A 13,826-nucleotide genomic window follows, 5' to 3' on the forward strand; every position below is an offset into this window, starting at 1 on the left:
ACAGCCGACCTAGGGAAAGCTCGGCCGCTCCGACATTCCTGTCTTCCGAGCCGAGTCTGCTCTCTCTCCCTGTCTCCTGCTCTCGTTGTGTTAATCGCTTCAAGAGATAAGGGAGGGACTGGCGACGCGGATGAGGGTGGAGATAAACAGGCAGTTAGGAAGTGGCTACAAGTCGGCGGCGGAAAAGGGCGGACGCACCTGCCTCCGGGGTCCTCGGGGAAGTCACGGGGGCGGTACCCCTTACTCGCTAGGTCTGGCCGGGTACGAGTCGGGGCTCCTGGGGGGTATTTTCAAAACTGCGCCGGAATTGTCCTGCGAACTGACCCCAGAGAATGTTCGGATTTAGGCTTCTAATTGTGAAGAAACATTTCAGAGGGCCGGGATATAACAATGGGGAGGGAGCAGACATATTCAGCAGGGTTTCTCTGCATAGCTGTCTCCCAATTAACTGTTGATTGTGGGTTGTTTCCATGTGTTGTGAATGGTTCTCGAAGACCTGTAGCCTATCTAAGGAATGCTTAAGTCTTTCCCCTTAAAAATGGTTCCTTATCAGTTTTAAGTTCAGAGGAGACCATGGTAAAACAGTATCGGCGCTGGGGTATGGAGAAATACTAGGCTTTTCTCGCTTGGAGTCCTGATTTCAGTGTTCTGGTTCTATCCTGAGCACTTCTCTGGGCTTCTGTTTTCTCATTTTAAGCAAGGTTTCAAACGCCAAGATGCAAGCGTTGTCAGAATACATAGAAATGGGACGATTTAAAAGGGATCAGCTATTACATTTTTCATGTTTCTCATCACTAAAAATGCGTTTAAAAAAAAAAAGCATTATTTTGGCTTATATTGCAAAATCCCGGGTGTGATTTTGGTTTTAGTGTGCCAATATTTTTAAGCAAATTCAAATGAAATAGACAAAATAAAATACCGTACCAAGAAAAGAGTTGGAGTCGGTATTTCAGGTTTAGATAGGTATAGTTAGAAAGTGAAGGATATTTGGAATTCCTCTCGTAACCTTTGAACTTTTAAACTTAAAAATGATTTCTGAAATTTAAGAGTGCACAAACCCTTCATTTTAAATGTGAACTCATTTTTCTTCACATTTAAAAATTAAAGTACCATTCAAAAGGATTGGCGAGAAAGATCATCAAGTTTTGGAACATAGACTACATACTTGAAAGGTACAGATTTTCTAGCAGGTGGGGATCAGTAGCAATGGTTATTAATTCAGTTTCCCATTTACAAGCATCAGCCATGTAGTTTCATCTAATAAAAACAAAGCACCTTGTAGGCCCCTGTTAGCTTTTATATATAAACTTTTTTTTTTTTTTTTTTTTAGCTGAGGGTGAATTTCCAGAATTCTCAATAACGTTACTAGAGGTGGAAATTATGGCACTTCAAGAGGTTTGTGTCAGCCATGAATAAGAACCAAAATGAGAGCGAGATTATAGTAAAAAATAACATCTCTGTAAAATTACAGTTTCCAGTTTACAAGGTTCTAACTCTTGTTTGTTGTTTCTCTTGGCCTTCCCTCATGGTGACTGTTTTCTTCAAATGCTATGTGAATTGGGAGCTTAGCCTCAAAGAAGTTTTTTGTTTTATGAAAGTCCTCTGTATCTTGGATTGAGAGTTTTGCAGATTGATTTTGCTGGGTGCTAGAACTTTCAGTTGCTTTAAGTCAAATTTAAAGTAATTTTTTCAACTTGTGATATAAATTTGGATCTTTTCCCCTGTGTATGATCCAGGGGTCAGGTATCAGTTTTTTGTAGGTGCCCTTAAAATATACATGTATATATTTCTTCTGTATGGTAACTACATATATAGTTAACAGCAGGCTTCCTACTGCTTTTGTAGAGCAGTAGGCTGAGTTTTTTTAATCCTTTGTTTTCACATGGATCATCCTTTCCAGGCTCTGAACCCTTATTTCAGTGATCTCGCCTTCAAATGTGTATAGGAATCCCAACACCCAGCACTTATACTCGGGTAGAGTCCCCCTGGGGTTTGCTTTCTACATCTTTTTTTCTTTCTTTTAAGTTCTAGGATACATATACATATACGCATATGTATATGTATATATATATATGTGTATATATATACACATACACGTGTATGTGTATGTATATATATGTATACGTATATGTACATGTATATATACACACACATATATATATATTTTTAAATAAAAACATGTTATATGTTACTCACCGGTTTTATCTGTTTATGGCCAGAGGAAGCCATCTGTGATAACCTATACCACTATATTCCCTCCAATTGATTCTCTAGCAGAGCAACTAGAGATGATATTTTAAAAAATGAAAATCTAATGTGTGTGCCTGGTTAAAACTATAAAATGGCTTCTTGTTGCACTTTGAATAAAATACCAGTTCTTACATAGGCCTGCAGAATCTGACACCTGTCTACCTCTCCTAAGTGACCATTAGGCTTATCTTTCCCTTTACTCCACAGTCCCTATACTCCCGCCAAATTGACTTTCTTTAGAGGTTTGGAGTATGCCAAGCTCTCCCCAAACCCCTACTGTCCTACCCAGGGCCTTCCCAAAGGCTGTTCTATTTGGCCATAATAATCTTTCCCTTGTCTGGCTGATTCTTCCTGCTTCAGGTTTTGACTTGAATGTCCACTTAGACTTTCAGTGACTTTCCTATTCCCGTGGTCTTTATTACTTTAATAGCACTAATTACGACTCTTAAGTAATTTGCATTTGTTTGTTTACTTGTTTATTTTCTATTTCCCTCTGTTAGGTAACAGCTCCATAAGATCAGAGGATGCATCTTCTATTCACCAAGTGTGTTACAGAATGTTTGATGCCTACTGAGCCTTCAGATAAATGCTGAAAGACTAAACCTTTCCAAGTTAAGTATTGAGATTAAACATCCCCACATTTCCTGTATTCTGAGATTCCTTTCTAGTATGAATTTCTGTGATGGTGAATAACATTAACCCCATTTATTACTTATTGCTTAGTTGCACCCATGGACTCATTGGTTAGTAAATAAAAAACTAAAATTAGGTTGAGAAGAATCAATATGCCCTTTTATTTTTTAATAAAGCCTTAAAATAGTATTTCAACAGTATTCTGCAGATCTCAGTAAATGGATCTTGCACATCTTCTGTCAAATTTATCCCCAAGTAGTTAATAGCATGCTCCTTTGTAAATAGCACTTTTAAATCGATATTCAATTTTGTGTGCGTGTGTCTACTATATAGAAATAAAGTTGATTTATGTTTGTTGATCAATCATGAGAAACACACTTATTAGTTACCAGCAGCATTTTTTAAGGTAGATTTCTTTGGATTTTCTACATGGATGATCATGTCTGCAAATCACAATTTTATTTCTTTCTTTCCAATCTGCATGCCATTTATTTGTTTTCTTGTCATATTGCACTGCCCAAGACCCATCAGTATAATGTTGGATAGAAGAAATGAGATCGGATACCCTGTTTTGTTTCTGATCTTAGGGGAAAAGCATAAAGTTTTTCACTAAATATTGTGTTACCTTTAGGTTTTTTGCTAGATGCCTTTTATCATGCTGATGAAATTCCTTTCTAGTCCTAGTTTGCTGAAGCCTTTTATCAGAATTCAGTAATGGTTTTTCTTGCATGCTTTTTCTGGGTCTGTTGAAGTGATAATAGGATTTTTCGTTTTTAGATTGTTAGTATGGTGAGTTGCATTGATTGGCCTGTGTTACATAGGCCTGTTGCATCCTGGGATAAACTTTACTTGGACATAATATATTATGCTGTTTGTATATTTTTGGACTTGATTGGCTAAAATTTTGTTTAGAAGTTTTGCATATGTTCATGAAGGATACTAGTGTATAATTGTTTTGTGTGGTATCTGCCTTGTTTAGGGATCAGGTTAATGCTGGTCTCACCAAATGAGAAATACTTTTTCTTTTTGATTTTCTGGAAGACTTACATTACTTTGATATAAATTCTACTTTGTAGAATTTACCAGTGAAGCCATCTGAAATTTCCACGTGTGAGGTAAGCACAAACTGAATTTCTTTGATTGATGTAGGGGCTGTTCAGATTATTTATTCTTGAGTGACTTTTCATAGTTTTTATTTCAAGATATTTGTTTCTTCTATGTTATTGACTGTATTGGCATAAAATTGTTCATAATATTTTCTTATTGTGCAGTAAAGAGTTCATTTAGAGGGTTTGTGATGCTCAAACCCTGCACATTCCAAACAGAGGACTGGCCATTGACTGGATCCTTGGAGAAAACCTCTAAACCCTTGGAATATCCTGTGTGATAAAATTGTCTTTAAATACCTAGGGCCTTTATGCTCATCATGTGGCTTTTGCTAACAATATGATTTATGGTGAATGGCCTGTTTTTGTTTACCCGAATTCCTAGCCCATGCTTTATCAGTTTGATCTCTGGAGCAACTGGAGACTGGGTAGCTAAGGTCAGTCATGTGGGTGTTCCATGCCTGCATGACTGATCCAATAAGAACCCTAGACAACAAGTTTTAGATGAGGTTCCCTAGTTGGCAGTACTTTGTATGTGTTGTCATAGGTAGTTGCTGGGAGAGTTAAGTGCGGTCCTTACAACTACACAGGGAGAAGACACTGGAAATTTATACCTGATTTCTTCTGGACTCTTCACTAGATGCATTTTGCCTTTACTGATGTTAATCTGTATTTGTTCACTGTAATAAACTGTAATTGTGAGTATAACAGTTTTTCTGAGTGCTTTGACTTTTTCTAGTGCTAATTATCAAAACTAAGTGTGGTGTGGGGACCCCCAATACCTATTATCCTTTTAATGACTAGGTAGTGATCACTTCTGTAATTCCTAATATTGGTAATTTGTATCTTGTCTCTCTCTCTTTTTTTTTTTTTTTTGATCACTTTCCTTAGAGGCTTATCAATTCTATTTTTTTAATTTTTTAAAATGTTTATTTTTGAGAGAGAGAGCGAATAAGCATGGGAGGGGCAGAGAGAGAGGGAGACACAGAATCAAAGCAGACTCCAGGCTCTGAGCTGTCAGCACAGAGCCCAGTGAGGGGCTCGAACTCATGAACCACGAGATCATGACCTGAGCTGAAGTCGATGCTTAAGTGACTGAGCCCATCAGGTGCCCCACAGTTCTATTTTTCTTAAACAACCAGCTTTTGGTTTTGAATTTCTCTTTATTAGTTTTCTACTTTTTTGATTTCTTCTCTAATCTTTATTATTTTATTTTTTATGCTTACTTTGGGTTTCGTTTGCTCCTCTTTTCCTGAAATAGAAATTGAGGTCATTGATTTAAAACCTTTCTTCTTTTCTTTTTTTTTTTTTTTTAATTTTTTTTTTCAACGTTTATTTATTTTTGGGACAGAGAGAGACAGAGCATGAACGGGGGAGGGGCAGAGAGAGAGGGAGACACAGAATCGGAAACAGGCTCCAGGCTCCGAGCCATCAGCCCGGAGCCCGACGCGGGGCTCGAACTCACGGACCGCGAGATCGTGACCTGGCTGAAGTCGGACACTTAACCGACTGCGCCACCCAGGCGCCCCCCTTTCTTCTTTTCTAAATAAATGTTCAGTACTATAAATTTTCTCCTACACATTGCTTTAGCAGATTCTCATGAATTTTGATATGTTTTTCTTTTCATTCAATTCAAAATGTTTTTTAGTTTTTCTTTTGATTTCATCTTTTAGTTACTCATTTATTTTATTATTATTTGGAATTCTTTTGTTTAGTTTCAACTATTTGGAGATTTTTAGAGACCTCTCTTATTTATTCTGTTGTGTTTTTTTTTTTTTTTTTTTTTTTTTTTAATTTAAATCCAAGTTAGTTAACGTATAGTGTAATAATGGTTTCAGGAGTAGATTAGTGATTCATCACTTACATATAACACCCAGTGCTCATCCCAACAAGTACCTTCCTTAATGCCCATCACCCATTTAATCCATCCACTCCCCCAACACCCCTCCAGCAACCCTCAGTTTGTTCTCTGTATTTAAGAGTCTCTAATGGATTATCTCTGTCTCTGTTTTTATCTTATTTTTTCTTCCCTTCCCCTATGTTCATCTATTGTTTCTTAAATTCCACATATGAGCGAAATCATATATTTATCTTTCTCTGACTTATTTCATTTAGCACAATACATTTTAGTTCCATCCACATTGTTGTAAATAGCAAGATTTCATTCTTTTTGATCACTGAGTAATATTCCATTGTATATATATACCACATCTTCTTTATCTGTTTATCAGTCGATGGACATTTGGGCTTTTTCCATATTTTGGCTATTGTCGATATTGCTGCTATAAACATTGGGGTGCATTTACCCCTTCGAATCAGCATATTTGTGTCCTTTGGATAAATACCTAGTAGTAAAATTGCTAGGTTGTAGGGTAGCTCTATTTTTAATTTTTTGAGGAAACTCCGTACTGTTCTCCACAGTGGCTGTACCAGTTTGCATTCCCACTAGCATTGCAAAAGTGTTCCCTTTTCTCTGCATCCTTGCCACCATCTATTGTTGTCTGAGTTGTTAATTTTAGCCATTATGACAGGTGTAAGGTGGTATCTCATTGTGGGTTTGATTTGATGATGAATGATATTGAGCATCTTTTTGTGTGTATGTTAGCCATCTGGGTGTCTTTTTTGGAAAAGTGTCTGTTCATGTCTTTTGCCCATTTCTTCACTGGATTATTTTGCAGGGGGGGTGTTGAGTTTGATAAGTTCTTTATAGGTTTTGGATACTAACCCTTTATCTGATACGTCATTTGCAAATATCTTCTCCTATTCCATCAATTGCCTTTAAGTTTTGGTGACTGTTTGCTGTGTAGAAGTTTTTTTTTTCTTTTTTTTAATTCTATTGTGGTCAGAGAAGTAGTTTGTGTAGTTTGAATCCTTTTATACTTAATGAGACTTGTTTATGGCCCAGAATGTAGTCTCTCTTGGGAAATGTTTTGTGTGCATATGAAATGAACATGTATTTTACTCTTGTTGGATGGAGCGTTGTCAGCACCAATCAAGTCAATTTTGGTTGATTATAATTTTTATGTCTCCTATATCGTTATTGGTTTTCTATTTATTCAGTTATTTATTGAGAGATGGTAATTGAAATCTACTAGAATTGTGGATTTGTCCTTTTTGCATTTCTGTGAGTTTTGTTTTATGTGCCTTGAAGCTTTGCTATTAGGTGCATAAACATTTAGGATTGTATGTCTTGTTGATTATTTGACCCACTTATTATTATAAAATCTGCCCTTCTTTTGTCTGATAATGTTAGTCTAAAATCTTAGTCTGGTATTAATTTACCACTCTAGCATTCTTTGATTAATATTAGCTTGGTTTATCTCTTTTTCCTTTTCTTATTTTTTTTATACTATTAACCTACTTGTACCTTCATTTTAGGTGGCATCTAGTGGGTCTTGCTTTTCTATCTAATCTAACAATCTCTGCCTTTTAATTGGTGTGTTGACACATTTAATGTGATTATTATGTTTAGGTCTTACGCCTCTAAGCTGAACCTTAAACCAAAACATTCAAGTCTTTGCTCTGTCTTTGTCTAGGACATTGTTCCCTTTCCCTATCGTCTTTGTATTGATTTTTTTTTTATAAGATTCTGTCTATTTCGTATGGTAACTTATTAGTTGTAACTCTGTTTTGTTATTTTAGTGGTCATTTGACATCATAGTGTACATTTTTAATTCATCACAGTTGACATTCAGGTAATATAACACTTAACATATAGTATAAGAAAATTGTACAGTAAAACCTTGGCTTGCTAGCATAATTCGTTCCAGAAATATGCTTGTAATCCAAAGCACTTGTATATCAAAGTGAATTTCAAGAACCATTGGCTCAGTTGTGATCATGTGACATTTGGCATCACTTACTACTCCTGTTGCAAGATTTCACTCATTTATCAAGTTAAAATTTATTAGAAATGTTTGCTCATCTTGCAGAATACTCACAGAACAAGTTACTCACAATCCAAGGTTTTACTGTATATCTTTACTTCCTTCCTGGCCTTTATGTTATTGTTTTTATATATCTTAATTTTACCTGGTATAAACCTCACAATTTATTGCTATCTTTGTTCAAACAATTATCTTTATCTTTTTTTTTTTTTTTGAGAGAGAGAGCATGCGTGCATGTGCAAGCATGTAAGCAGGGGAGGTGCAGAGGGAGAGAGAGAGAATCTTAAGCAGGCTCCAAGCTCAGTGCAGAGCCCAACTTGGAGCATGATCTCATAACCGTGAGATCACGACCTGAGCTGAAACCAAAAGTTTGACACTCAATCGACTGAGCCACCCTTGGGCCCCAACAGTTACCTTTTCAAAGATATAAATAAGAAAGTCTGTGTTTTTATTAATATAGTAACAATTTCTTACAGTCTCTAGTCCTTTGTGCAGATTATACCTATTTCCATCAGGTATAATTTCCCTTCTGAATGAAAAAGTCTTTATTTTGCTTTTGTCTTTGTAAGATACTTTACTGAGTATAAAATTCTAGTTTGCCTTTTTTTTCTCCTAATATTTTACAGATGCTGCTCCATGTCTTCTAGGCCGTATTCTTTATGATGCGAAATCTATTATCATTATCTTTGTTTCTTTGTATATAATTTATCTTTTCATTCTGTCTGCCTTTAAGATTTGTACTTTATCACTGTTTTTGAGCAATTTGAGCATGATGTTCCATGGTGTACTTTTTTTCATGTTTCTTGTGCTGGAGGTTATTTGAGATTCTTGGATGTGTAGATTTATAGTTTTCATGAAATTTGTAAATTTTCTGGCCATTATTTCTTCAAATATATTTTCCATCCTCCCCAATCTCTTCTTTGGGGGCTTCCATTACCCAATTTGTTAGCCACTTGATGTTTTCCTATACTTCTCTGATGCTCCTTTCATTTTTAAATTTTTGTTTCATTTTGTATAATTTCTATTGCTGTGTCTTCAAATTCACTAATATTTTCTCCTCTAATGTCTAATTTCCACTAACCTCGTCTGATGTGTCTTTTCATCACAGACTTTGTAGCTTTCATCTGTAGATGTCCACCTTGGGCCTTTTTTTTTTTTTTTATATATCTTTAATGTCTGTCCATAACTTTTTGAACATGTGGAATATAATCATGATGTCATTACTAATTATAATTAATGTCATTGATGATTCTAACATCTGTGTTAGTTCTGGGTCAGTTTCAGTTGATTAATTTTTCCCCATTTGATGCATGTTTTCCTGCTTCTATGCATACCTGGTAATCTTTGATTTGGTTCAAGACATTGTGAATTTTACCTTGTTGTGAATTTTGCTTGCTATTTTTGTTTTCCTATAAATGTATTTTTTTAATGTTTATTTATTTTTTGAGAGAGAGAGAGAGAATGAGTGGGGAGGGGCAGAGAGAGAGGGAGGGAGAGAGAATCTCAAGCAGGCTTCACCCTCAGTGAGGAGCCAGACATCGGGCTCTATCCCAGGAGTGTGAGATTATGACCTGAGCCAAAATCAAGAGTCAGATGTTTAACTGACTGAGCTACCCAGGTGCCCCTTCCTATAAATATTTTTGAACTTTGTTTTGAGATGCAGTCGCTACTTGGAAATAGTTTTATCTTTTTGAGAATTGTTTTTAAAATATATTAAATGTGACCAGAGAAATGTTTAGTCAAGATTAGTTATTTCCTGCTCCTGAGGTAAAAGTCTTCTGACTACTCTACCAAATGTTTTGTGAATTGTGTGATTGTCCAGTACGACTGGTGGCAATGGCCACTATTCCTGTTCCTGTGTGAGTACTGAGTGCTCTCTGATGCTTTTGGACAGTTCTTGTCCTCACCTCGCATAATTTCCTCACCTGGTACATGCTGAATACTTGAGGGGATGCTCTGCTGGTTCCCATGATTTCGGGGTTTTGTTTGTTTGTTTGTTTGCAGCTCTCTCCTTTCTGGTACTTTGTCTTGCAAACACTAGCCCCATTCTTCTCCTCATACTCTGAATTCCATCTTCTCAACTTAGGGAGTCTTGCAAGCTTTGCCTGGATCCTCCCCTCACCTTCCTTCTATACGGTGATCTGAGAACTCAAGGCAATAAATTGGGGCAATCATTCAGACTTGCTTCATTTGTTTCCCATGTCTCAGGGATCACTGTCCTTCATTGCCTGATATACTTACTGTGTCTTGAAAATCATTATTTCATATATTCTATTTGTTTGTTTTTGGTAGCTTTAGGTGGGAGCATAAAATCAGTCCCTGTTACTCTGTTTTGGTTAAAAGGGTGAGTCCCAGCACTGTTTTAAGTTCTTTATCTTTCAACAACCATATGGAATAGTTTCAAATGTTATTCCCATGTTGTAGATGAGAAAACTGAGACATCGAGATTAAGTTAGTTGCTTAAACTTGCATAGCTTCGTAGTAGAGCTAGGTTTCAAATTCAGGCACCGTGGCTCCAGAATCTATGATCTTAACTCTCCTGCCATTCTGATTTTATAGCATTCCTCAGTTTACAAACAACTGTGCCAAGGGGCACCTGGGCGGCTCAATCAGTTAAGCGTCTGACTTTGGCTCAGGTCATGATCTTGCAATTTGTGAGTTTGAGTCCCACGCCGGGCTCTTTGCTGGCAGGTCGGAGCCTGAGGCTGCTTTGGATTCTGTGTCTCCCTCTCTTTCTGACCCTCCACTGCTCGTGTTCTGTCTGTCTCTCTCTCTCTCTTAAAAATAAGTAAACATTAAAAAATTTTAAAAAAATAGCTGTGCCGAATATTTCATTAAATTCTTATGTAGCTCATATAAGTAGAATGTGAATGACTGGTACTCCTTAACCCCACACCCCCATGTTATTTGTAGTTTCAAAGGAGTATGATTCCTTATACAGAAGAATCTTTAGTAAATTAAATATCACGAGATCTGACAAAAGAGAAATGAGTAATATTTCTGAAGTGTAACAAAAACTTTTTAGTTACTGACTCTTCCAGTTTACTCTACCTTGTAGTTTTCTGGCTTGGTTTCTCTAAGTTGGTCTTGATTTTTGCCAACTTCTTTTAGTCTGTTCTTTTTTTTTCTTTTATTATTATTATTTTTTAAATTTACATCCAAATTAGTTAGCATACAGTGCAACAATGATTTCAGGAGTAGATTCCTTAATGTCCCTTACCCATTTAGCCCATCCTGCTTTTAGTCTATTCTTTAGATTGTTACAGATGACCTACAAGTTTCCCTTTTTTTTAGACTTTGCATCTAAGGCGTCAGGTACTAGTAAAGATGGTGGTTATTTGTGTGCTAGAGTCTTTTAAAAACGAAGTGCTACCCTTTGACATTGGCTGTAGTAACATGTCTCCTGAGGCAACAGAAATAAAAACAAAAACTTTTGGGACTACATCAACGTAAAAACCTTTTGCACAGCGAAGGGAACAATGAACAAAACCGAAAAGCAACCTACTGAATGGGAAAGATATTTGCAAATGACATATTTGATAAAGGGTTATTATTTGAAATATATACAGAACTAATAAACTCAATACCCCCACAACACAAAAAATCCAATTAAAAAATAGGCAGAAGATATGAACAGATATTTCTCCAAAGAAAACATCCAGATGGCCAACAGACACTTGAGAAGATGCTCAACATCACTCATCAGAGAAATGCAAATCGAAACTACAGTGAGATCATCGCACACCTGTCAGAATGGCTAAAATCAAAAACATAAGAAGTTCGCAAGGATGTGGAGAAGAAGGAACCCTCATGCACTGTTGGTGGGGATGTGAGCCGGTGTAGCCACTGTGGAAAACAGTATGGAAATTCTCCCCAAAGTTAAAAATTGAACTACCCTACAACCCAGTAATCATACTACTTGGTATTTACCAAAAAGATACAAAAACATTAATTCAGAGGGATCCATGCACCCCTGTGTTTATGCCAGCATTATTTACAATAGCCAAATTATGGAAGTAGCCCAAATATCCATCAATGTATGAATGGATAAGAAGATTCCAGTATATACACACACACACACACACACACACACACACACACACACACACACACACACTGGAATATCATTCAGCCATAAAAAAGAATGAAATCTTGCCATTTCAACAACGTGGATGGAGCTAGAGAGTATAATGCTAAGCGAAATAAGTTAGAGAAAGAAATACCATATGATTTCACTTATGTGGAATTTAAGAAACAAAACAAATGAGCAAAGGAATAAAATAAGAAAGACAAACCAAGAAATAGACACTTAGCTATACAGAACAAATTAATGGTTATCAGAGGGGAGGGGGGATTGGGGGAAATAGGTGATGGGGATTAAGGAGTACACTTATAGTGAGCACTGAGTAATATATAGAATTGTTGAGTCAGTATATTGTACACCTGAAACTAATACAATGCTATAAGTTAACTGTACTGGAATTAAAATTAAAAATTTTTAAAATGAAGTGCTGTAACTAATTTAACAGCTTGAATTTTCCTTTGGGAAGTATTCAGAGCTCTTTCCATCAGCTTTTGGATTCCAATTTATTACTTTGTATTAAAATTTTTGTCTGTCTCCAAGTACACAATCATTGGGCAGTTAGGAGAGGTATATGGGAACGTAGTTTTGCTACATAACAAGTAACTAGAACAGTGCCTCAAGTGGTGGCTCAATATTGTTGCCTAAATGAATGACTGGTTGGATGAATCAAGGTATGCTGGTGGCCAGTTGGAGGAACCAAAGGGAAACTGGACAGGGCAAACATATACTGCAGAGAGAATATTCACTCTGAAGTGAATACCTAGCACAAAGGCAATTGAGGCTTGAGTGTATGATGTTCTGGCTTTAGGACACCTTTTCTACTTACATCTGAATACAGTTGTGTTTTGATTTCACAATTCATCATACTTAAATCATACCGACTCTAAAATAATACTGGAAAACTGAGTTTCTCCTTTTCCATATGCTATCTTCACTGGAATTTTAAACATGTTTCTCAGTGAAGAGGCAATTCCTTTTAATTGCCCTAGTATTTCAAGCATTTTTTAAAAATGAAAATCCATTAAAAGCATTAACGTGAATTGCTGTGCAAAATAACTCTCCTGTTTAACAGTTTCCATCAGTCCTCAGTTTAATTACTACGTTATTCTGCCAGCTTTCTCCAGAAATAATTGACTGAATGAAGTCATTTCATTGGATATTTACAAACACCAGACTTGTAAAGGGGGTGTCTGTCAATTCCCCTTTGGCTTGGAAATGACTGAGGCCAACCTGGCAGAATACAACTGCTATTTTGGGCTTAGCATATTTTCATAGTCACCAACTCAGGAAGATGTGGGAAGGAAACACAGGAAGGTAAAATGTTTGGCTTTTATACTCAGTCTTAGTTTTATAATTTGTGCTATAAGTTTACTTAAAAAATGAGAGAGTAAAGCCTGGATTTGGTTTAAGACAGAGTGGTTGGATAGTGATTTGTGTGTGTGGTTGTTGGCATATCTTGTTAAATTATGAACAGTCGGTAAGAAATTTGCAAAGCTTTGAGTATCAATAGTCAAAGCTTAAACATTGGTTTATCAATCATGGTGAAAATGAATTACCAAGGCCGGTCTGTTAATGTTACTGATTGAATATTCTTAATAAAGTATTTGCTTTGGATTAAGTAATAAGATGTGATTTTGAAGGTGTAGTGTCAAACCAGAGATCAGACAAGATGAAGATCAGGCTGGAAATTATTTTATCTGAGGCAGCCTACAGGAAATTCCAAAAGACAAAATCAATATAAATGAAGTTTTTAAAGAATTGAAGTAGAATACCAAATTACAGTACTGTAGATTCAAGCTTAAATATGTCAGTCCCCACTCATGGGAAAAATTGATGCAAATCTTCAGATGGTCGTCAGAAGGAATT

At 36.3% G+C, this 13,826-nt stretch overlaps 1 long non-coding RNA gene across 3 annotated transcripts in view; it reads left to right on the forward strand.

Moving 5' to 3' along the window:
- Positions 1–18: 18 nt before the first annotated feature.
- The window catches only part of LOC147572704 (uncharacterized), a 154,897-nt gene continuing 141,089 nt past the window's right edge, over positions 19–13,826 (forward strand). Inside the window, exons 1-3 of one of the 3 annotated variants that reach the window (XR_015246233.1) lie at positions 19–261; positions 1,331–1,395; positions 2,751–3,998. This is a non-coding gene — a long non-coding RNA (uncharacterized LOC147572704). The remainder of the gene's footprint in view (positions 262–1,330; positions 1,396–2,750; positions 3,999–13,826) is intronic. The other 2 variants (XR_015246235.1, XR_015246234.1) reach the window with 2 other exon arrangements.

This window comes from Puma concolor, chromosome E4, assembly GCF_028749965.1.
Source record: "Puma concolor isolate L17-30 chromosome E4, mPumCon1.1.hap2, whole genome shotgun sequence".
Taxonomy (NCBI): Eukaryota; Metazoa; Chordata; class Mammalia; order Carnivora; family Felidae; genus Puma; species Puma concolor.